This window comes from Mastomys coucha, unplaced genomic scaffold (genome assembly GCF_008632895.1).
Source record: "Mastomys coucha isolate ucsf_1 unplaced genomic scaffold, UCSF_Mcou_1 pScaffold7, whole genome shotgun sequence".
NCBI lineage: Eukaryota > Metazoa > Chordata > Mammalia > Rodentia > Muridae > Mastomys > Mastomys coucha.
In genome coordinates, this window is record NW_022196913.1 from 8,300,718 (window position 1) to 8,326,156 (window position 25,439).

General features: G+C 44.2%; 2 long non-coding RNA genes, 1 other non-coding gene and 1 pseudogene across 3 annotated transcripts; 2 read left to right on the forward strand and 2 right to left on the reverse strand.

Moving 5' to 3' along the window:
• Window positions 1-6,116: 6,116 nt before the first annotated feature.
• On the reverse strand, window positions 6,117-6,905 carry LOC116082793. The gene is made up of 2 exons (XR_004115436.1): window positions 6,804-6,905; window positions 6,117-6,246 (listed from the first exon to the last, which is right to left on the reverse strand). It is a non-coding gene; the product is annotated as an uncharacterized LOC116082793 (long non-coding RNA).
• A 681-nt stretch (window positions 6,906-7,586) lies between these two features.
• Window positions 7,587-8,605, forward strand: LOC116082643. Its single transcript, XR_004115378.1, has 2 exons — window positions 7,587-7,930; window positions 8,434-8,605. It is a non-coding gene; the product is annotated as an uncharacterized LOC116082643 (long non-coding RNA).
• Window positions 8,606-13,306: 4,701 nt separating this feature from the next.
• On the reverse strand, window positions 13,307-13,470 carry LOC116082943. The gene has a single exon (XR_004115546.1). It is a non-coding gene; the product is annotated as a U1 spliceosomal RNA (small nuclear RNA).
• A 2,918-nt stretch (window positions 13,471-16,388) lies between these two features.
• On the forward strand, window positions 16,389-16,975 carry LOC116082032 (annotated as a pseudogene).
• The last annotated feature ends 8,464 nt before the right edge of the window (window positions 16,976-25,439 follow it).

Consider the following 25,439-nt stretch of genomic DNA (forward strand, 5'->3'; position numbering starts at 1 on the left):
ACTTGAGGATCATTGTTAGGTAGGGATTTCTGGAACACAAGCACAACAGAAGCACTTTTAGACCATGATGAATGAACTGATGGCTGCAGTGACTACTGAGCAACTAAAGTGTAGTTGGTGCATGCCCTGAATATAAACTGGACAAAAGGATAACCCTTTGAATGGTATACAATGTAAAACATAGATTCTTTTCTTTCTGGAAATTTTGACCATAAATAGCTGAAACTCTGGAACATGTGGATATGTGGGGTTCCTGTACCCATGTACAAACACACTCACATTCTGACACTCATGCACACTCATCTGCATGCCCACACACAAACACACAAACACACTCTGCACACTCCACAATCACATTCATACTTTTACATTCCTGTGCATGCTCTCTGTGACTTTCTCTGTGTCTCTTTCTCACACATACACACACATACACACAATATATAGCCTGAAAAACACCATAAATCTGACTGAAATAAAATGCAAAATTCATTTTTTGGTGTGTGCGTGGTGTGTGTGTGTATGTCTCTCTGTGTGTATGTTGAGGGTGTATGTTCATGTGGGTCTCTCTCTCTCCCCCCCCCTCTCTCTCTCTCTCTGTTAAGAGTATATGTTCGTGTGGTCATGTGGTTGTCTGTCTGTGTGTGTCTGTGTGTGTGTGTTGAGGGTATATATATGTTCATGCGGGCGCTAGTGTGTGCCTGTGCTTATAGAGACCAGAGGTCTGTCTACCTCAGATGATATTCCCAGGGGCTGATCACCTTGTGTTTTGAGACAGAATCACTCATTGTCCTGGAGCTCACTGATTGGCCGGCCAGCAAGCCCAAGAGATCTGACAGTCTCTCCCCGTGAAGATCTAGAATCATAAGCACCACCATTCCCTGCCTTTTCTTACAATGAATCCAGGGATCAAACTCAGGTCCTCGGGTATCCCTGACTGAGCAGCTCCCTAGTTCAAAATGCAAACTTTCTGCAGGACAAATGACTTCATTTTTAAGGAAGTTGCCACAATCCCATAAGCAAACGCTGCTCAAGCAAGCTGCATTAGTTAAACTCAGTGAGTCACAGAGAGATAAGAAACCAGGAGGGGGACTTGTGACGAAGAGGGAGGTCACTGGACGACGTAAGGGAGTGAGAGGGTAATGGAGATATGGCCAACATACAGTATACATGTATGTGAAGTTGTCAACGATAGAAATAATTAAACTCTAAAATGGGGGAAAGCTGGCCAGAATAAAAAGTCTACTAAAAACTTATTATTACATAAAGTGATGGTTATTTTTTTAAGGTTTATTTCTACGTATGTGTTATATGGTGGTGGTCGTTATGGTGATGGTGATGGTGATGGTGGTGTTCGTGGTGGTGGTGGCGGTGGCGGTGACTGTAGAGTGCTGTATGTGAGTTGCCTGTAGAGGCCAGAAGAGGGCGTCAGATCTCTGAAACTAGACTTGCGAGCTGTGCCTGGATAACGGGAAGCAGGATCCTCTGTAAGATCCAGACACCCTCTGAACTGCTTAGCCACCTCTCCAGGCCCTAAGGTGGTTAATTTTGATTGACAGCTTGATGCAATGTTGACTCACTCCAGTAGAGAGTCTCAATGAGGAGTGTTCTAGATCGTTGGGCCATGGGCATTCCTCTGAGGGATTTTCTTAATTGGGTTCATTGAGGTGGGAAGCCCCACTCTGAATGTGGGCAGAACCATTTCAAGGGCTGGGATAGGTGTAAAAGATTAGGAGAGCACAGAGGGAGCTAAGCTCTGAATGATGAGCAGAGTACAGAGGGAGCTAAGCTCTGAATGATGAGCAGAGCACAGAGAGGGAGCTAAGCTCTGAATGATGAGCAGAGCACAGAGAGGGAGCTAAGCTCTGAATGATGAGCAGAGCACAGAGAGGGAGCTAAGCTCTAGCACCGCTGAGACTTCCCTTCTAGGTGATCTTAGAATGCAGCAGGTTGACAATATAAAATAACCATCGGCGTTTCCGTCTTCACAGAGGTGAAGGTGTCTCTAAACAGGAAGGGCAGGAAGGGTAAGGAGCCGGCCTGCTGCTTCCTGGGGACGAGTGTCACTGCTGCCATTTACTTTGTTTCATTTTAAAAGGTCGTCAGCAGAGCAACTAATTCCAGAGAGTTAATATGCAAGTTACAATTTTAGTCACTGGGGGGCGACTTAACGTTATTTTACCATCAAATTCCATAGCTATAAGTCAGACTAGAATGTGGGTCCTAGTGTTTAGGTGTCTGGGGCAGGAGGAGGAGCGTCAGGAAGCCAGGGTCACTAAGGCATTCAGAGTGAAAGTCAGTCTCAAAACAAACCAACCAAAGAACCCACACATGGTGTACACTGTGCAGATCCATCCTTTCAGAGGTGGACGAAGGTTGTTCTTAGCGGCCTGGTTTATTGGTCACATAAACTACTTTAGAACATATTTTAGAATTAAAAAAATAATAACTTTTGTTAGGATTATGTTTGGTATAGACATGAAAAGCTACTTCCAATTTAGACAAGTTAATTCTAAGCCAAGGAATTTTCTAAAACATTGAGCATTTTGTGTTGTTGTTCCTGTTGTACTTTTTTTAAAAGTTAGTTTGGTTTCTTAGTGCAGCTGACTGTTTTGCCAGCATCTATGTGTACCATGTGTGTGCCTGGTACCCTTGGGGTCAAGAAGAGAGCTCAGATCCATTGAAACTGAACAGATGGTTGTGAGCCTCCATGGGGTGCTGGGAATCAAACCCAAGACCTCTGGAAGAGCAGCAACTTAACCACTGAGCCATCTCCCCTGGCCTTATTGTACATTTTAAATCTTCACAGGCTTCCAATGTCTTTTCACAAACTAGCCTGTTTCTAACGAAGTTCTTGCCACTCTTTTGCCCCACTTTCAAAACTGAAAGCAAACATGATTGCTGCACAGGCTGTGTGGACAGATGACAGCCCAGCAGCTGGTAGCACATTTGTGAAACCTTTAGAATGGAGCCCCTCCCTACGGAAGCCTGGAGGCTCCCCTTCCCTGCCCCATCTTCTATTTACTCTCTGCTTCCTAACTGCAAGTGTGATGTAACAGTCACCTCACCCTGGGGCTTCCATACCTTCTTCTTAAAATGTGAGCCAAAATATGGTTGCTACACCTTAAGCCGCTTTTTGTCAAGTATCATATGCATATGTTCCTCATTCCTGACTATTTCTCTTATCTAATTCCATTAGAAAAAATTTGCCTTTAATTACATGGGGCAATCAAAAGGGTAGAAATTAACACTACAAAAAATAATCTTTGAAAATAGCATAAACACGTCCAATGCATCTTATTTTCACCACAGCTCCCCAGCCCACGTGTTCACCTTCCAATTTTGTGTGAAATTTGTGTTTTTTATTTCTATTGGCAAAATTGGACCTGAAAATTGTCTCTCAGTCATCAGAATCTATGAACACTTTTAAAAAAAAACTGGTTAGCATTAAGCATCCCCTGCCCTTTTAGGCTCTGTAGCCTGGTGTCTTCTGCTTTCTCTTAAATGTCCTTTTATGTCACAGACCAGGCCACAGAGATTTAGCTGATTCCAGGGACCTCTCCTGAGATGCTAGTACTATGCATCCCATTGGCCTAGCCACTCTACTTAGGAAAAGCAGTAATTGTGTGTGAGAGGTAAGTATCAGTATCGAGGAGGCCAGGAATTATTCATGCTTGCTTTTACTTAATTTGTGAGGATTAGGGGTGGCTATATAATCCCAACGTAACCCACGTTGATCTGAAAACCTGCCCCAGGCTCCACAGTGCTAAGATGATAGGTCTACACCTCCCTTTATGAAGTGAGAAATTATTGGTCCCCAACTATGTTCCAAATACCATAGCTGAAGAGAAAAGTCAGTTAGCAGCATTAAGGCCTTTAGCTGCTTCCGCCCTAGTGGGAAAGGACGACAGTTCCACTCAGGTTTGAGTAAGGTGTGCCTAGACTGGAACTGTCTGCAACAGTGTGGCAGACACTCTAGGCCCTCCAAGTTACTATCAAGCACACAGAGTTGTTTCTGTGGTTATTAGTAATCTCATGTGATATCTAACAAGGTCAGCAGCAACCTGGAAATGAGCCAGAGATTCATGAACCAGAACAGGCAGGATAAAGCCCTGGACTCTGAGTTAGACTCCACACTTATCAGAACATCACATTAAAAGGAGCCACGTGGACCTTGGCAGGAGAACATTGAGAACCCTTCCTTCTTCCTCTGGTTCTAAACAGGAGTCTACCTACACCGAGCCTGCCTTTGTTTTGGCCAGGGTGCTCCTGGCAAATCCTTTAGGGTCATCGAGAAGTCTGACTCCTCCTCCACCCCACCTCTAAGTGTAGACTGCTAGAAGTTGAATGTTGCGGCAAAGACGGGAACAATCCAGGCATGGGAGCAAGCGATGGGACACTCTGGGAGCTGTCCAGTCTGTGATACAAGGAGAGGGAGATGGAAAGAGAAGGAGAGGAAGAGGGAGAGGGAGAGAGAGAGAGAAGAGAGAGAGGGGAGGAGAGAGAGAATGCTAAAGTAGTCGGGACTCAGAGACACTGCATTAAAAGCCATCGATTTCCTGGTTTGACATCACAGGATCACAGCAACATCGAGGGTAGCTCCCGCTACTCTTCTGCAAAATTTTAAGTCTTCTTTGCTTCTTTTGAAGCAGAAGAGAAGTCAGAATATCCTAGTTGAGGGAATACAGTCTCAACCTTTTATCTTCACTTTCTCAGTCCTAAATACAGGGTTTCACACACCTTAGGTGCAAGAAAAGTGTTGGGGATTTGATTTGTGCTAATACAGGAATCCACACATCAGCTGCTGGTCCCTGCCAACAGTTGGGTGTTTGACTGGTCAGTAAAGAGCCAGCAACCAACGGCTGGGCAGGGGGACAGAGGCAGGACTTGGAGGGTTCCCAGAGAGGAATGCAGGACAGGGAGAAGGAGAGTCCCAGAGCAGAAGGAAGGAAGAGGGGACAAGCATGAGAGCTGTGGAAGACAGAGACCCAACCGTGGGAGAATCAGGGCCCACTCTCGCAACTGGGTCTGGGGTAGCAGAGATGAAGCATAGATTTTAGAAAGCAATCACTCTAGAATATCTGAGGTGAGTGTGTTAGCCACGTGGAGGTTCAGGAGTGGCACAGCCATTGAGCTACTTAAGGCATATTTAAAATTTTGCTGCGTGTTTTTTGTCTTTCATTTGTGAATCCAGAACACTCTGGCCAGTCCAAGGGAGCCACGCATACTCACCTGGGAAAATAGAGCGGTTTTAATATGTACCACTACAAGAAAGGAGGAAGGGAAGAGGGGAAGAGGGAAGGGAGGGAGGGAGGGAGGGAGGGAAAGATTGGATGAAGCTCAGCTTCTTTGGAGCTCCTGTGCTGTTGTTTTAGTAATTGACAGCAGCAGTCCAGTGTGTGTGTGTGTGTGTGTGTGTGTGTGTGTGTGTGTATGTGTGTGTTCATATATATACATAGCATCCTCTTCTGTATGAATACATTGATTGGGCTCATCATTTGAGTGGGTGCTAAGACAGTACCTGAGAAGAGCGCCCCAAGGAAGGAAGGGTTGTTGTGGCTCACAGTCCCAAGGATGCAGTCCACAGCAGCTGTGTGGGGCAGCGGATCACACAGCATCTGCATTCAGGAAGTAGAGTGATGCGTGAGACTGCTCAGCTCATTTTCTCCTCTGTTCAGTCTGAGACCCAACCCAGGTCATTCAGGGTGGGTTCTACCTCAATTAATATAATCTAGATAATCCTTTACAGACAAATCCAGGTGTCTGACTCCAGTATGATCTTAAATCCCATCAGGTTGACAATAAAGATTAACCTTCCCCCACACACATATGCATGCACACAATGCACGCATATACCATACACATCACACCACCCACCATATACATCTTACACATACACACATCTACCATTCACATCACACACACTATATGCATCACACCATATACATCACACACCTACTATATACATCACACACACTACACCATATATACCACACATACACACACACACACACACACACACACACACACACCATACACATTATACCATATTCATCTCACACACACACACACACACACACACACACACACATACAATTTAAGGCTAGATCACCACTAGATGGAAGCAGAAGAACATGACAAGAAATGTAACTGCGGTTGGAAATGTTTTGTGAACCAGAATGAACTGGATTCTTCAGCTTCCTTCTTTCATTCACCATGGGCATCCTTCAAGGGAAGCTTGAGGGGAATCTACAAGAGTAATAGAAAAATGAGTATAACCAAAGGATGGTGTGATGCAAGGATAAAATGTCACAATAGAGCCCATTTTTACTTTGTACAATTAGTAAATACTAGTGAATGGATGTGTTGTAGGAAATAAAGGGGAAAACCTGCTTGTCATAAAGTGACTCAGAGCCCTGACATGGAGCCTCTTGGGTCATGTGATCAAGGACTCTCAGCACACAGGTCTTTGCAGAGCTAGTTGCCCTCCTGAGCTCAGGCTCTTTATCAATGAAAGGATCATACTGATTATATCCATTGGATAAGCACTCAGGTTACAGAAACAGACCAGTGAAATCCTCCCTGAAACCATCAAAGAACCCTACAGATGACAGTGCAAATACTGTTGCTGACAGAGCATTTGGGTCACAGTCTGCTCATTTGTCTTCTCACAGTTCCCCAGGAAGAGCCACAGATTCTAGAAAGGAAAGTGCTGATGGTTAGTGCTTTCAGCACCTAAGAGCAACCAGGAGATAGTTATTGCTGAGCTTTGTAAATGCTCCTGCTCAGAAGACTTATAAACTTACCAACTGAAATGAGCTTCACTCTTGTCGTTTACCAAGTGAGGAGTAGCATCGTCCATGGGCATCTGAGACACGGTGGTCAGTCTGCACATGTGGTACTTACCCTCCCCCGCTGTGATGCAAGCTGTCTACTCTCCTGCGTCACTTCCTCTTCCTGACAGTTGCAAGAGGAGGGGGCTCCTGTTAGTTTTACCAGTAATTCCTCTTGCTATGTCGCAAGGTTTCTAGAACCAAACAACACACCATAAGGTCTTCCCCCTAAGACCAGGGAGTGAAGAAGGCAGAAAGTAGACCCTGGCTAACACTAAAAGGTGATTGTGTTGTAACTTAAGGAAAGCTGAGCATGGAGGATTTGGATGTTGGGTGCGAAAATTTAGGTAGAGAATTATGAGGGACACATCTCCATGTAGTCACTATCTCAGCTCAGATCTAACCCAGCGATCCAACCCTAGTTCCTTCTCCTGGCCTAATAACTTCAGCCCTGTTTCAACTTTCTCTCTTGAATCCCTTGTGCATCTAAGGAGATGTGCTTTCAAATTTGTTTCTACACACTGGTGGCAGAAAAAGGAGAACACAAAACTCTAAAGCACTTCTCCCTCCATCTCTACTCAGTCTGGTCCCCTCTTGTGTCAGGCATTTTTCATGACCGTTTGATTGGATCTAGAGTTTTAAGTTCAGGGGCCGATCCTTTGGAATCACTTGCTTCTGTGGCTGGAATGATCACATCCCTGTTTTATCTAGAAACTCTTTGCTCGTGAGTTTTGGGGAAGTAACTAAACCAGCCCACCAGATCATACTAAACAAACCTAAGGGAGGGGCCAGGCTTCAGGGAAGGCGAAAAGGCTTGAACAGATGCTGGGCTTTAATCGCCTTAGAACCATTTAAACCACGTGATGGCAAGTTTCCGCTGCCCCTCCCCTACCCCCAGCCTCCCTGGCCACTTTTTCTCTTGCTTGTGCTTCCTCATCTCATGACTCTGGCAAACCTTCAGGCTGCTTATTCAACCTGTCGCAAGACACTCTCTGTGCCAAAGGAAAAGAAGGAGAATGAAAAAGCCTGTGCAGGCTCCAGGGCACTGGCTGCCAGGGTAGCCCAGGGTGAGGCAGCCGAGGACTCATCAACAGCTAGAGGTAAACGGCACAAACGAGCCCTTAAATTCAAAGTCTACACTGAAGAAAAAGAAAGACTGAGCTAATTCTTAATGTCATGATTCTGTGCATCCATAGCAAAAGGTTCCAGCCACTCACGTTCATATCATTTAGCAAACAGATATTTGTTGAGGGCCTACTATGTGCAAGACACTATAGTAACAATCCTTTACTTGTATGGACACTGTAGAATACGTAATGACTCTTATGACTCAGCAAGAAAATAACAAAAGCCTAAGCTAAAAATAGAGCAATTGAATAGATATTTTTTTTCTCTAAAAGTGTGGACAAATAGCGAGTTACAATATGAAAAGGTGTTCAATATCATTGGTTGTTACACTATAACTACTATTGTAAAAATTATGCAATGTGTTGTTACACTATAACAACTATTGTAAAAATTATGCAATGTGTCTTTTAAAAAATAGTCTGGCAGTTAAAGATGTTTTTAAAAAGTGCACTCACCCTCTTCCTGCTGTCTTCAGATCCAGATGTTGAACTCTCAGCTCTTTCTCCAGCACCATGTCTGCCTGCATGCTGCCATGTTTCCCACCATGGACAATGGACCAAACCTCTGAACCATAAGCCAGCCCTTAATTAATTGGCCCTCAATTTTCCTTTATAAGAAAAAATAAATAAACTTACCACATGAGCTAACAATTTCTCTTACAGTTACTTACTCAAGAGAAATGAAAACATGAGCACATAAAAAGGAGGTATATACAAAGCTTCTTTGCAACTTTATCCAGTGTAGCCAAAAAGGAGCCACATCAGTGGTCGTCAACCGACAGGCAAATGGGCTTATACCATACAATAGAATACTATCCAACAATTAAAAGGAACAAAGTGCTAATACATGGTGCAGTATTAATAAGTCTCAGAAACACAAACCTATATAGGAGAAGAAGGCACCAGAGAGTACACAGTAAAGAATCCCATTTACATAGAAAGTCCAGTACCAGCAAATCTAATGAGATAAGAAATAGGTTAGCAATTTCACAGAGCATAGGGGAAAGTGAGTGAGTCACTTTGTGAGGGGTCAGCAGAGTGTGTTGCAGTCAGACTCTGAGAATATGTGCAAAAATAAGGTATGGACTTCCAAATGGTTCTTCTGTGAGAGTGATATCTCAATAAAACCCATTTGTAAAAACATATCGCCTCCTTGCTGAAAGGTTCCTGTGGCCTCCAGAAAAGTTTCGCCCATTGCTGCTCCTGTTTGTTGCCCACCAGGATAGGAAGGAAGTCATGACTGCTGAACCATGGGCTTTATTTTAGGATTTGGCGAAATCAGGCTGGAACCGAGCAGAAAGGTTTCCTTCCTTCCTACTGGCTGGCCTTACTCTGCTGTGAGCCCCATATACTACAATACATATGTTGTGACCATAAAAAGAGGAAGAGCTATAAGAATATGTTCTGGAGAGGTATAGGGGAAGGGGGTGCCTCTGCAGGCCCATGCCAAGGCATTCCCTCTCCTTGAGGGACCAGACACACACCAATATAGTATAGAATAGAGTTTATTTAGGGCATGGGGAGGGGAGTTAAGAGGGTAGCAGAGTGTCTGGCGAGATGGCTCAGTGGGTAAGAGTACTGACTGCTCTTCAGAAGGTCCTGAGTTCAAATCCCAGCAACCACATGGTGGCTCACAACCACCCATAATGAGATCTGATGCCCTCTTCTGGTGTGTCTGAAGTCAGCTACCGTGTACTTACATATAATGATAAATAAAAATTTTTAAAAAAAGAGGGTAGCAGAGGCAGAGAAAGACAGAGAGAAAGAGAAAGTAGAGAAATAGGGTCTGGCCACATGGAGAGAGGGGGGAAGGGACTGGGAAGAGAGGGGGAACAAAGGGGCAAGAGGCAAGGGAGAGAAGCAGGAGTAAGAGAGAGGAGGGGGCAAGCAGCCCCGTTTATAGGGCCAGGCCTGCTGTGGGGAGGAGCACACCTGGCTGCTGCTGCCAGGTATCTGTGGGGGTGGAGTTTATATAGAATACCAACATGTACAATCAGCATGACTATCATGGAATCAACTTCTTTTTGGTTGGATTTAAGGCTATCAGGATGTTTTAATATCTATTAGTTTTCCTCTTGAGCTAGAAGTTCATAGCATGTATGGGTTACATTGTATCTTTTTGTTTTTTTTAAAAAAAAAAACCACTAAAGAGTTCTGTTATGCGTTTTGTGACAGCCTCAAACTGTAGGATGCAGAGATATTCTGAAGACATGGACAGCATAGTGCATTGAGAGATGGTCTCTATGAGGTGAATGCAAGATCTATAGTAGCTGTCCTAACACATGGAAGATCCTCAAGAAATATTCACGGAAAGAATTAGAATCAGTAGACAGCATTCAATAACAAAATCACAACTGGTCAAAATATACACATCTATATCACATGTACCACCACCATCTCAAGTCTTAGGGACCATGACGAAAGAAAAGATTGAAAGGTTATAAGATCCAGAAGCTGGGGAGGACAAGAGCTAACCAGTGTCTTCTGGACATGATTCTGCACTCATGAATTCACAGCTGCTGGGGTAGTCTCCACATGATCAAGCCAGAACTTGGGGGTGGGGGACTCAGGAGCTCCCACCCTTAGCTGAGGGTCCACTGATGGTTGGTGAATTCTCAGGGGAGATCATTCATTTGAAAGAAGAAAAGAAAGAAGGAAGGAAGGAAGAAGGAAGAAAGAAGGGAAGGAAGAAGGGGAAGGGAAGGAAAGAGAAAGAGCAGAAAAGTAATTGGAACAAAGAACACAACTTTATGCCTCTCAACCATAATTATTCCAGCACACTTAGTATTTGGTATTTGAAAGAAACATAGCTTTTAAAATCACCCTGCTTCTGGTAGCAACGTGTTTTTGTTGTTCTTTTTCTTCCTGGGTTTTCAACTGTAACACTCTTTTCCCAATCAAAGCCTTCTCATGTTTATCCAGTTCAGCAGGTGGCCTTGGGTGTATCGCTGTCCCAGCAGTTGAGTACACATATTTACAGTGTACATCTGAGCAGATTCCTGTGGCACATATCACTGCCCTGGATGTCCCCTGACCGTTCCCAGTCAGAAGGACTCAAGGCACTGCTGGTGGGAGCTGATAAACAGAACACCCATTATTAAAGGGAAAGGGAGACTTTTGTATAGGGCAGAAATATGTTTTGACTATTTTCCTATATTTTAGGAAAGAAGTAGAAGAGTAGAAAGATGAGTGACCCAGGTCAAGGACTCACACCATCCATGGTGCGATGAGTGTCCCGTGAATCAGCGAATCCGCAGGCAAACTGCAGTGACATAGTCCCGCCTCTCAGCACAGACCAGCCCACACTGCAGACAATGAAAGCTTTGAGTGCCGCAGAGCAAAGTGGCAACTCAGGCTAAACCCCACTTTAAACCCCACTTACCACAGAAGATAAGGAATAGGCTGAAAGGAGAGCCACAGACACACCAGTCAGGACTCGGCATAACTCGGCTACTGCTGCATAACAGGAACGGGTGTGTGTGTCCTTAGAAATCATCTCTCCCACAACTTCATGTGCTCACTAAATGATGGATATTGATTGTCTACATGACACCAGAAAGTTACGGAAACAGATAAAGCATAGGCTCTTCATAAAGATCTATAACCTAAGAGGGGAGATTTGAACACAAGCAGATAGGATGATAGGATGCCTGCTACAAGCCAAACGTGCTGCATATAAAGTTATGAGGGTTTGAGCTGCTCCCAAACAACCCCTCAACACTTATTCAGGGACGTCTCCCTAGGACAACTGACTCAAGACCCACACCTTCTCCTTCATTTTTATATTAATGAACTGTTGACTTTTTAAAAAGAATTATTGTACTTATTTAGTGTGTATGTGTGTCTATCTCAGTGCATCTATCTGCATGTATGTATGCATGTGTGTATGTACATGTGTTTATGTCTATGTGTATACCTGTCATCATGCTAATAATATAACGGTTAGAGAACAACTTTCAGGATCTGCTTCTGCTCTTCCACCATGTAGATCCCAAGGATCGAACTCAAGTTGTCTGGCTTCTCTGTAGGCACCTTTATCCAGTGAGCCATAGCGCTCTCCCATAAGATTGTTTTTTTTATGAAACAGCTCCAAAATCAGGAATCAATAAATTACAGCTCAGGCACACCAACCCAGCCCACGACTCGTTTTTAGAAATCAAGTTTTGTTGAAATAGAGTCACATCCATTCCTTTAGGTATTGTCCATGGCTGAATTTACACTACAGCACCAGAGTTCAGTAAATTATTTGCCCACAAAGGGTTTCCTATATAACAATAAAGCCCATTACAGAAAATCTCTACCAAGATTTACACTAAGAAGAGAAACTTAGCCAGGCGTGATGGCACATGTCCTTAGTGTCAGCACTTGGGAGGCAGGTCTCTGGGAGTTAGAGGACAGCATGGTCTGTTTAGTTACTTCTAGGCTTGCCAAGGCTACATAAGATCCTGTCTCAAAAAACACCACCACCAAAAAATTTAAAGATGTAACAGTAAAGACTTCAGAGAAATAAAGCTGGATTGAATCAACTAACAAGTTCTAAGTATTTCAAAGCATTGTGCATTATGAAAAGATATTAGCATAAACACTCATCCACTAGCCCAGTAACTGTCTCTCCAGTGAGCATCGCAGTGGAGGCAAGGGCCTGGCCGTGTGGCTGGGTGAGCATCGCAGTGGAGGCAAGGGCCAGGCCGTGTGGCTGGGTGAGCATCGCAGTGGAGGCAAGGGCCAGGCCGTGTGGCTGGTTTTTTTTATTAGATGGGTTCCTATTTGGTTATCAAGCAGCTTTGGAATGAAATTTCTGAAACCATGACTAAAATAAGCCTTCCTGCCTTTTAAAATGTCTCGGGTGCTTCTTGACGGACACAGGAAGCTGCATGAGGGTGGGGCTCAAAAGATAATAGAAACTAATAATCAAATAGGAACCAACCTAATACAACGACAACAAAATCAAAGTCCCTTGACTTGCTTGGGTCACATGCTCCGAATGCTCATTGGACACAGTGGCTTTGTATTAGTAGATGGGAGAAATGATGTGTGTTTATGCTAGTATATTATATGTACATATGTATATATACATACAATGTATCAATAATAATTTTAATTATTTTTGAACTTAGGATTCTATTTTTATTTTATGTACATTGCTGTTTTGGCTGCATGTATGTCTATGTGAGGGTGCTGCATCACTTGGAACTGGAGTCACAGACAGTTGTGAGCTAACCGTTTGGAAAAGGTTTTATAGTACAATAATCATGATCTTGACAAGTTAGACTTCTAAACAAAGAATTACAAACTACAGTCCAGTGAATATATAAATGTTGTACATGGAAAAGGTCATGTTTTTTTTTTCAGGGGAGAGCGCAAATGCAGTCCCCCACTACCGCAAATTATACAGTCAAGTTTTCCACATTTGGGGAAATCGCAGGGGTCAGCACATCCAGAGTGCAATGGATAAGCCTCGCCCTGGGAAAACCACCTTCGTGATCGTGGTATCTCCCCTGCCAGGTAAGTACGAAAAGGTCATGTTTTTATGTGGGGAGAAAACGTGGATTATTTAGCATTTTTAGCAAAGGTTTTGGTAAGGATGGTATAGTTAGTATATGCATCTATTTTCATTCCTTCCCCAACCCTAATAGACAATATTCATGCTGGAGAGAGGTGCTCAGAGAGCAAAAGCACCTACCACCAAGCCTGATTACTTGAGTTCGATCCCTGGGACTTACACAGTGTCACTATGGGGGAAGTAGGTAAAATACCAGCACCTGGAACTAACAGACTACATCATTGAGTACAGGTCTTTTAGGCAGATGTCAGGACCCTCCCGCCCCCTTGCCTTTTCTTCCCTGGCCTCTGTGAGTGATGGGAATGGTTTTGCTCCACCACATACTCCCACCGTGACATTTGAACCCACCACAGAGGCAGTGGGTTGAATGAAATTTCTGAAACCATGACTAAAATAAGCCTTCCCTCCTTTTAAAATGTCTCGGGTGCTTCTTGATGGACACAGGAAGCTGCATGAAGGTGGGGCTCTCCTCACTGCTTTCTTCCTAATGAAGTAGTGAGTTCTAGGTTTGGTGCTGCAGAGTCTCAATCTCTAGTCAACGCCAAGTACACAGCGCTGCTTGATTCATACTGGGTAAATGAGTGCACACACACACACACACACACACCCACTGTGCAGACTTTCCACCATAGAGGCCCGGAAGGTGTCTCAGTAGAGGAGGCAAAAGGAAAAGACAGGGCAGAACAGGCTTAGTCAAGAAGCCCACTCCAGCCATTCTGGGGAATGTAGCTATGTCATGTCAAACCCCATGAGGCTAGTACCAGTCAGCACCAGGCTAATGGCCAGAAAGCTCAGAGAAGAGGCTGGGATTAGAGCCAAGAGAAATCCAATTCAGCACAGGCAGCAACAAGCTTAGTGGAGGCTCAATGAAGAACAAGCGCTACTCAGTAACCACAAAAACTTGGCATGAGGGAGGAGGGGAGGGAGAGAGGGAAGGAGGGACAGAGGGAGGGAGGGACGGGGACAGAGGGGAGGGAGAAGGTGGGAGACAAGGATCCCAGAGCCACTTCTACTTCAGGCAATACTGTGGACCAAAGCCAGGACAAGGACACTCTCCACAGCCTGGCAGGCAGACTCCTGCTGCTCTGGGTCCTTGGACGCAAGGAACAGATGATTCTCCTCTTTGACAACTACAAGCACCAGAGATGAAAAAGAAATATTTAATTTCAGAGAGCCACAAGAAGTCCTCTGGTAGCCAAAGACTTCCAAGTGGTGTGATTCATGTCTACCAATTGAACCCCAACACCACACCAAGTGCCTAGAGCAAAGCAGATCCCAGTGATAACTAGGACACAGGAAAGAAGGGTGAGTCCTACTTAGATATTTTTGAGAAGTGTGTATGTGTGTGTGTGTGTGTGTGTGTGTGTGTGTGCATGTGTGTGTATAAGGGTCTATGACATGTGTGTGCATATGTGTACAAGTTTGATTACCCATATATGTACATGTAGGAGTCAGAGGTAGCCAACTGCTCTCTATTACTCTCCACTTAATTTTGAGGCAAGGTCTCTCAGTGAACCTGGAGTTTATTCTTTCATGTAAACCTAAGGGGCCAGTAAGCCCCTATAATTTGTCTGTCTCTGTCCTAATTCATTGCTCGGGTTGCAAGCACATTGTACCTGGCTTTTTTGTGGGTACTAGGAGTTCTGAACTCAAGTCTTTATGCCTATACAGCATCCATAAAAGAACAGGATGACTGCTCATGCCTGTAACCCCAGCATTAGAAAGCTGTGGCAGAGTTCCTGGGAGCTTGCTTGTCAGTCAGCCCAAGTGAATTTTCCCTCTCAGCTAGAGACCCTGTCTCAAGGGAACAGGATGGGGAGCAAGAGAGGAAGATGCCTGACATCTTCCTTGGATCTCTCTATGCACATAGTCCTGCAAACTCATGTACACGCACCCCATACAAAACACACACACACATCATTCACAACTTCTCCACACAATGCAGTCTGACCTTCACTAACACCAGGGCTGGCATCTTCATCACCACCAATGATGTAATAATTAGCCATGACCAAAGAAAATGAATGAATGCTGTATAGCCTAAAACAGCACCATAATTTAAATCACTGCTTATTAAAATAACGCACCCCCAAACAGGACAAAGATCAGACAATGGAACAGGCACTTTTTCTCACACATTCTTCCCACCTGTGCAGGGAAGACAAAGGTATGTCCTTTCTCTTAACTCACTTTCCCCCTAGAATCACTCACAACTCATCTATTCATTCAGAATACCCCTTTTACAAATCTGCTGCATTCGGGAAGTACAATGCATTCAAATATATAATGCAAACTATGTTTTTAAAAAGCTAAGACCTGCTCCTCCCCTGCTGCAGTACTCGGGAGAATGCCCTGCACCTCACCCGGCAGCACAGAAGAGCTGGCCTTGGTGTCAAGAGCACAGGAGAGCTGGCGGGCTGACCAACTCAGCTTCCACTCCAGACCCAGATCCAGGGATTTGAGTTGAGCCCGATATCCATCCCATATATGAACTGCTAGAGCACATGAAAGGGCCATCCCTACAGATCCAAAGCTACAGGATCTCCATGTCACAGCAAAGCAAAGGGATGGTTGAGAAGAGTCCCGATGAAGATCCAGTATTAATAGTGTGGCAGAAGCCAAAGGCCTTGAACCAGACCTGTGACTCATTCTAATGAACATTTGCAAGTAAAACTATATGGGTAAAAGGATATACTGTGTGACACACTGTGATGACACACCACAGCTTCCACAGTGAATGGGTTTTTGACAAGTGGATTGGGGTGCATGATGTGAAATTCACAGACTCAATAAAAATGTTTAATTAAAAAATAAATAAATAGTAAAGAAAAGAATAAAAGTATGCTTAATGATACGTTTTACTGAAGCCAACACTGCCGTGTGGGGTTCTGGCTGCACCTGGCCTGGCAGGCACCATATGTGCATCCCGCTATGATTGACGCTCGCTGTGTGCACTCCATGCACAAATTCGCAGCCAAGGACATCAACAGGTACATGGTTTGCCTGGATAAGTACAGGGGGTTCGTGTGCATCATCACCAACGTGGCCTCACAATGAGGCAAAACCGACCTAAACTACACTCAGCTAGTCGATCTGCATGCCCCATATGCTGAGTGTGGTTTACGAATCCTGGCCTTCCCCTGCAACCAGTTCACGGGGCAGGAGCTAAGAAGTAATCAAGAAATCAAGGAGTTTGCAGCCGGCTACAATGTCAAGTTTGACATGTACAGCAAGATCTGTGTAAATGGGGAAGATGCCCACCCACTGTGGAAATGGATGAAAGTCCAGCTCCAGGACAGGGACATGCTGGGAAATGCCATCAAATGGAACTTTACCAAGTTTCTCATCTATAAGAATGGCTGCATGGTTCCCATGGAGGAGCCCCAGCTGATAGAGAAGGACCTGCTGTGCTATCTCTAGCCCTACAAGTATGTGCCCCCACACTGAGCCCCCCTGCCCTGTGACCCTTGGAGCCTTCCACCCCAGCACTCATGACGGTCTACCTGAAAACCAGCCCGCTTGGTAGAGCAGTCTTGAGGACCTGGCATGCATTCCCTCCAGAGGAATGTCCAGAGGCCTGTGGTCCCAGGCTTGAGCTTCACCTTGGTTTCCTTGTGGGAATAAAATGTAGAAATGTTAAAATAATAATAATAATAATAATAATAATAATAATAATAATAATACATTTCACTTACCCCAATATATCCAAAATGTCATTGGTTCAACGTGTAGTTGATATTACAAATGATCAAGAGATATTGTTCTTTATTGTATGTGTATTATAAACCTGTGAACCTAGTGTCTCTTTTATACTTTCAGTTTACTTTACTTAGTAAAGACTGACCATAAATCGAGTGTTACATGCTTATTAGTAACTGATAGCTATGAGGATGCAAATCTAAGAGCCTGTGAACAGTATCTGTCTGTTCTGTTCACTGTTGTCACCCCACTCTTTCTCCAACACACTATGCAAAAGAAGCTCAGCAGGTATGTATCAGATGGTTAAATGGTTAAAAAAATGGTGAGTAGATGGGTGGAAAGACAGATAGTTGGATGGATGAATGGTTAGTTGGATGTACAGGTAATAGGTAGATAGATGGATGATGGGTAGATGGATGTGTAGGTGGATGGATGGATGGATAGATGATAGCTGGATGGTTAAATGGATGAATAGATGGATGGATGGATGGATGGATGGATGGATGGATGGATGGATGGATGGATGAAGAGTTGGATGGATGAATGGTTAGTTGGATGTATAGTGATGGGTAGATAGATGGATGATGGGTATGTGGATGGATGGATAATGAATAGATGGATGGATAGAGGGTTGGATGGATGAATGGTTGGTTGAATGGAGGATGAATGGATAGATGAATAAACAGATTAATAGATGGGTAATAGGTCAATGGGTGGATGGATAAATGAATGGATTTCCAAATACATAGTAAATATTAAACTTTTACATTTTGATGATGCTTGTGAAACTGGTCTGCGAGGATCATCTACAGTGATCTACCCAGTGAACAGGAAATTATGCCATTATGTGTTGCTGTGCCTTAGACAATTAATAGGAAGTTCAGAGGCTTCAGTGCCAATAGTAAAACAGTTTATTAAAAGCATATTCTCTATTAGTGTTGGCATTCTTTCCCTCAGAATGTTCCATGGATAAAGACATGGTAGGAGGGGAGCTGAGGAAGATCAAAAAAAGGTAGACAGTGGTGTTATTTGAACCACCTAGAACCTAGATTCTTGTTATCTCTGTCTCTCTATCATTTGGCACTGATGGGCCCACCTTTCCCACCTCTGAATCTGTTTTTCACAGCTTACAGCATTTTCTTCAGAAGAAGACCTAGGAAAAAGCTCCATCTGTACGACAAACAAGAAGGTTGTAGGAACAGCTCTGGGCTCTGCAAGTCTCTTAGGGACCACACTCACTAGCAGCATATAAAGTTTTCTCTCCCATTGAACTCAGTACAGTCCTACAATGCCTTCCCTCATATGAACTCCGTGGGCCCTCTCCTCAAATGAACTCTGTGAGCTCTGTGTATTTGAACTGTGGAGTGGGAGTTCCTTAAAGCAGTATTGTGATTGAGATTGGCCTTTTCAGGCTGGAGAAATGGCTCAGCAGTTAAGAGCACTGACTACTCTTCCAGAAGTCCTGAGTTCAATTCCCAGCAACCACATGGAGGCTCACAACCATCTGTACTGGGACTGGTCTTTTCCTGAAGCACAGTAGTGGCCAGAGCAGGCACTGAGCTGACTCAGGATCAGGCAGGAGAGCTGCCATGGGTCCCACCACTGAGCCACAGTACAGATGAGTGGTGATGGATAGGACCAAGTAACGGGGGAAGCTCAGGTAATAATTTGGCACAAGACGCTTTGTTTGTTTGTTTGTTATTTGTTGTTTAGACAGCTAGCCTCAGTTAGAGCTCATGATCTGCCTATCTCAACCTCTAGAACACTGGGGTTGCAGATATATACAGGGTGTGCAGATCATATCCAGTCAATATGGCCATCTCCAGTAAAGGGACCTCATTTGTATATACTTAAAGCATTTGGGGTTTTTGTTTTGTTTTGGTTTTGGTTTTTGGTGCTTTTGGGAGGTTGTTTTTGTTTTTAGGGGGGGGTGTTTGGTTTGTTGGTTAGGGTTTTTTTGTTTTTGTTTTTGTTTTTCTCTCTCTATATATATATACACACACTTTCAGTGCACAGAATAAAATTTCACTTGTAGTAATAAATATATCTTTTCCTGATCTCATAATAAAATAAAGCCCACTCAAATGACTATTGAGTTCTTCTTCAACCTCCAGTGCCAGATACAATCACTTCCAAAATCAGCTCACATTGAAGTTCACACATTTTGCCTTCCAGCCATCTTGCTATAGCATGGCCCTATAGATCACATGTGCATTCTTCAGCCCAACATTCCCATACCCAAGCACAGTATATTCCATTCAGAGGCAATGTATTCTCAGGTCATGTGCCCAGTAATGTTACAAATGTGTTTGCTATCTTCATAGGACCAGTGTATGTCTGAGGCCGGTGACTCCAAGCCTTGACACTGAAGTCTCACACACCTCTGGGGAAGTGTTACAGATTGGATGTGGAATGCCTGCTACGGCCCATGTGTTAAAGACTCACTCCCTAGCCTCGGATTCTGCTCTCAGGGGTATATACCATGGGACATAGAGTCTTCTCTACCGCAGATGCCACAGAGTCTGAGAGGATTTAGGTCATCAAGAGAGCACCTGCAGAGGCTTTGCAGAGCTCTCGTCCTTTTGCTTTTAGTCATGAGGCAGGTGAAGGCTTCCTCCACCAGACACCCCCACCAGGATGTGGTAGTTTCTCCACAGCACCAAGAACAATAGAGCCAACCAACTGTGGGCTGAAACCTTCCAAACTGTAAGCCAAAATAAAGCTTTTTTTCTTCATAAGTTGACCATCTCCAGCACTTGTTATATCAGGGGAAGGCTGAGTCATTATATCAGGGGGAAGGCTGAATCACAGGGGCGTGCTTACAAGACTTCATTATGCTTTTTATTCTTGGCAAACTTCAGTGTCCATAGATCAGGTTCTGAGATGCAGAATTCATTGTGCTTCCTCATATGAAGCTGCATGAGGATTCAGATTAAGCAGAGCAGTGTATGATGGTTTAGCTGGAAAAACTAGCTTGTGGTGCCTTCTTGGGCAGTAGCTCTTTGTTATATCAACGGCAGCAGCCAAACTCCAAGAGTTCTCTGTAACCTCCATAAAATGAGAGCCCTGGGATGGATCCCTGTAGTGCCTATGGCCTGCAATTAGACTATGACTAGACGGAAGAAAGCTCTCTACTATTGTTATTACTCCATCTTTAAAAAGTCTAGAGCTTGTGGAATTCAAAACTGAGACCCTTAGGAATGCATAGAAATCATGGTAAGACTTAGGTTCCCACTAGAAAACAATGATATCTCAAGGAATGCTAAGTCTGTGAGTGTGTGTGTGTGTGTGTGTGTGTGTGTGTGTGTGTGTGTGTGAGAGAGAGAGAGAGAGAGAGAGAGAGAGAGAGAGAGAGAGAGAGAGAGAGAGAGAAATTACCATTCTTTTTGTTGATAAGCGAGTAGACCACAGACGTCTTGGTCATTATAACCCTCACAAGCTTCCTGGTTTCCTGTAATTCAGTGACTCATGAGGTCCTGTGATGAGTTTCCTACAAGCAGTTGGAAATTTGAGCACCTGTCTGACCTCCCAGCAGCCTCCCTCTGGGAACCAGGCAGCCTGTAAACAGGCTGAGCAGCACCTCTTAGAACCCTTCAAGAGGAGTCCACTGCTGAGCCCATCCCCCAACGTCATACACTGTTGTCTAGACAGTATTTTGTTTATCCATTTCTCCATAGGATGATTCCATATCCTGGCTCCTGTGAATAGCACCGTGTTCTGGTTGGTTTTGTTCTTTTTGTTTCTGTTTTTGTTTTTGTTTTGTCACTTGGACACACAGTAGAGTCATCTGGGAACAGGGAGGCTTATATGAGAAAACAACTCCATCTGATTAGCTTAGCATACTAGTCCATATTTCTTAGAGTGAGTTTTCCATTTCAGATGGTCCTGGGCTGTAAAAATTTAACCGGAGCAAGGCATGGCAAACAAGCTATGCCTCGTCCATGGCCTCTGCTTCAGTTCTGGCCTCCAGGTTCCCACCATAGTCTATAAGCTGTAAGATGGCATGAACCCCTTCCTTCCCAAGTTGCTTTTGTTCATGCTCTTTATCACAGTGACAGAGAAGCAAACTGGGACCCACTACAATAAATTGGGGAGCAGGCACCCTTTTGACATGCTGATTTCATTCCTTGTTGTGGAAGTTCTATTTCTAGCTGGTTTATTTCTATGCATGGAACTTATCATTTGTCCCAACATGGTAGATATTGTTAGCTAGCTAGTTTTTATGTCAACTTGAGATCTAAGAGGAGAGAACCAATTGATGAAGAGCTTCAATAAGACTGGGCTGTAGGCAAGCCTGTAGGGCACTTTTTAAATTAGAACTCAAATAAGTCATTAGATTCCAGAGATACGTGGGAGGGTTTGATGCGCACATGGACAGAAAGGTCATCCCAGCTCCTTGGAGCAGGAGCTGCTGGGGAGATGTGTGAACCATTACATCCTCCTGAAGCCCATCTGGGACATACAGTGTGGGAGGCCGGGTGACTACAATGGTATTTGCTTCCATGAAAAGTTATGCCCATATTAGCAAATCCTAAATATAGTGTTAGCTGGGAATGACTCAGCCAAACTTGAATAAAAGAGACACCAATCTTGAATGGCACTTACTATCTCCCAGCAGGAAGCCATGAATGGATTTCTCACTATCCTCTATAGACATTTAAAAATAAAAAGAACACTCATGAGATGTCTCAATAGCTGACTGAAATAAAAAAAAAAATCCCTGTTATAAACTATGAGGATCATGGCAAGAGCTGGGATCTCATCAGAAAATTCCAAATTCTCAATAATGCATAGGTGTATGTACACGTGTGAGTATGTGCGTGTGTGTGTGTGTGTGTGTGTGTGTGTGTGTGTGTGTGTGTTAATCATAGAAAGTCAGTATTGAGGGGGTTCAGAGGTTAAGAGCAGGTACTATTCTTGAAGATGACCCAAGGTGGATTGTTGGCACCTACACACAGTTGCTCAGAGTTGTCTGTCTGTAACAGAGCTCTAGAGAATAGGGCCTCCAAGGCCCCCTCACATGCACCTGCACATACGCACAGGTAACACACACATATCCAAATAAAAAGTACAGAAAGTACATAGGTGCTCTTTTACTTTCTTAAACTATAGTACATTTGTTCTATTAAAGGCCTCTTAAGAGGCTTGGATGAAGATAAAGCATGCATGAGGACCTCAGTTTGTGTCCCCAGAACTCACATGACATGGTAACACCCTCCTGTAATCCCAGCACACACGAGGCAGAGACAAGAGGGTCTCGGGAACTTCCTGGTCAGCCAATCTAGACAAATTAATGAGTGCAAAGATCAGAGAGAAATTCTGTCTCAAGAAAATACAAACTCAAGAGTAAAGAGATTGAAGAAGATACCCAACACCAACCTTCAGCCTTCACAAGCATGCCCACATGTGCACATGTACTGGCATGCACACATGTATGTGCACACACACATGCATACAAGCACAGACATGCACACATTTTTAAAAGAGCCACCAGGTAGATGGATGAATGCTTAAATGTGGGCATATTTTAGCACTTCCTTTTATTTTGTTTGATACTGGAGCCAGAGATCATCCAGAGATTGGTCAGCTATCAAAATGGCTCCATATATGAAGACTGGTAATTGAAACAGAGAGTAATATTTGATACAGTAGAAATGTCACTAGCATGACTAGTTTGGCTGTCAAATGCCATCTTTCCCACATGGACGTGATGGCATAGAAACATATGGACAGCTCCAAACCTTTGGAAAGGACTGCTGAAGCCCTTGACACTGGCTTTAAGGGGAGCAAGAACAAACTTAGAAAACTCACTATTGTTCCCAGGTTCCTTTCCTTGAATCTTGCTCCCCCACAGCAGATGCGTGAAGTCCCAGAGGATGAATGGACTCGCATGGCTTTTCGGAGATGCATCTTAAATCAAGTGCGTTTGCCTCAGTGAGTCAGAGGCAGGGCAGTCTCCAGCTGCACACCAGCTAGTACTTTTCCATGCCTTGCCCTGAATTATATAACATGGCACATTTTTAGAAACTTAGTTTGAGCTGCAGAGGCTCCTTCTACACTGAGATGTCAGCTTTCCGGTTCTTACACTCTCAAATTTTCAAAAGATGAGATTCCAGGGTCTTGAAACTATGAATGGGAATGAAAGAACAGATATTCTTATTCTATGGAAAGGAATAGTTTCAAGTGATTGTCCTGAACTATCTCCTTACTCCTGTGTTTCTACTGGGGTGGATAAAACAGGCTGAGCATGCCTGAGCTTTCCTTGTTGCCTCTGGGAGAGTTCCTCTGCTGGGATACCTCAAGTGGAGTGTCACAGATAAGTGTACCTTGGTTCACACTCACATTCAGATGACTGCTTCTTCTTACTGTTGTCATAAAATGCTTAACAAGAGCAACTGAAGGAAGGAAGGAAGGGAGGGAGGAAGGAAGGAGGGAAGGAAGGAAGGAAGGAAGAAAGGAAGGGAGGAAAAAAGGAAGGAGGGAAGGAAGGAGGGAAGGAAGGAAGGAAGGGAGGGAGGGAGCAAGGGAGTGAGGAGGGAGGGAGGAGGGAGGGAGGGAAAAAGGAAGGAAGGAAGGAAGGAAGGAAGGAAGGAAGGAAGGAAGGAAGGGAGGAGGGAGGGAGGGAGGAGGGAGGGAGGGAAGGAAGGAAGAAAGGAAGGAGAGAAAAAAGGAGGGAAGAAAGGAAGGAAGGAAGGAGGGGAAGAAGGAGGGAAGGAAGGAAGAAAGGAAAGAAGGAAGGAAGGGAGGGAGGGAGAAGAGAGGGAGGGAGGAGGGAGGGAGGGAAGGAAGGAAGAAATGAAGGAGGGAAAGAAGGAGGGAAGATAGGAAGGAAGGAAGGAAGGAAGGAAGGAAGGAAGGAAGGAAGGAAGGAAGGAAGGAGGGAAAAAGGAGGGAAGGAAGGAAGGAAGGAGGGAGAGAAGGAGGGAAGGAAGAAGGAAGGAAGGAAGGAGGATGTGTTGTTTGGGCTCACACTTTGAGGGAGGGCATGGTCCATCATGTGGGAAAGATGGCAGCAGGAGCAGGTGACATCCTGTGTTCAGTCAGGAAGCAGAGAAAGATGAATGCTGGTACTCAGCTCATGTTTTCATTCCACACACCTTGAGATACCAGCTGGCAGAATGGTACCACCCATGTGGAGAGAGGATCTTCCTATCTCAATGAACCTAATCCAGAAAATTTCTTATAGACCCATTTCCCCAGTGATTCTAGACCCTGTCGAGGTGATGGTCAACATTAATCACCGTTGACAACTGATGCAATAGTCAGAGACGCTTCTATAAGAAGGACATTTGATGAGGCAACCTTGAGTAACCTGGATTCCAGAAATGGGAGGCAGAGCAGAGGAGAAAGATGTGTTTCTAGAAATGGTTCAGGGTTCAAAAGACAACTAGAGAAAAGGCTACTTAAATGACCTTCAAGTTCATGTTATAAGATGACTAACTGTAAGCACCAGATGAAGTCTTGCTTCTACCTCACTGCTTAGAAAGTCCAGAGTCAACCTTTTGGAATGATGTGTTCGAAATAGCCCATTGCCATGAGTGACAAACTTTACCAAGTCCTCTCCCACATGTGCCTCAGAAACTGAAAAGCAGCCATTTGATGTCAACGTATTTTTCTCAGAAGTCAGTAAGGCCACCTGCAAACTTGTCTTGAAGTCTAGCTAGCTGGCAGCCATCATGAATTGGTTCAGGCCCAAATGATTGGGCCAGAGCCAAACAGGAATTGAAACAACAAAGGACAAAGTAGGATGGGGTGAACTTCAACTGACTGGTTGCCTTCTACCAGACTCGAGTCTGGTTTTTGGTTTTTGTTTCTTTTCTTTCCCCCACCCACAAACACTGAAATGGTATGTGCAGTGCCACCCCCAATACCCTCACATCAAACTCACACTCCCTTCAGACAGTCTCCATGGACGTAGTGTCACAGACTATGCCAAGAGCTACACCTTAACTCTGGCCTGTGGTGGTTTTAGGCACTTGATGTTTACAATAAGTGGTCAAGGTATGTCCTCCTAAAACCTATCTTTATACCAACAACACCTCCTGAGGCACATTCTCCATTATAGCTGCATTTTATGTGAATCTTAGATCTTTATTAGTCATGACTCTAAGCACAGAACCAAGAGAAATCATATATCACAAAAAAGGATTTGTTAGACTGGCTCACATGATACAGGTTGTTTCCAACCGTGCCCATCTGCATCACTTCATGCTCAGATCA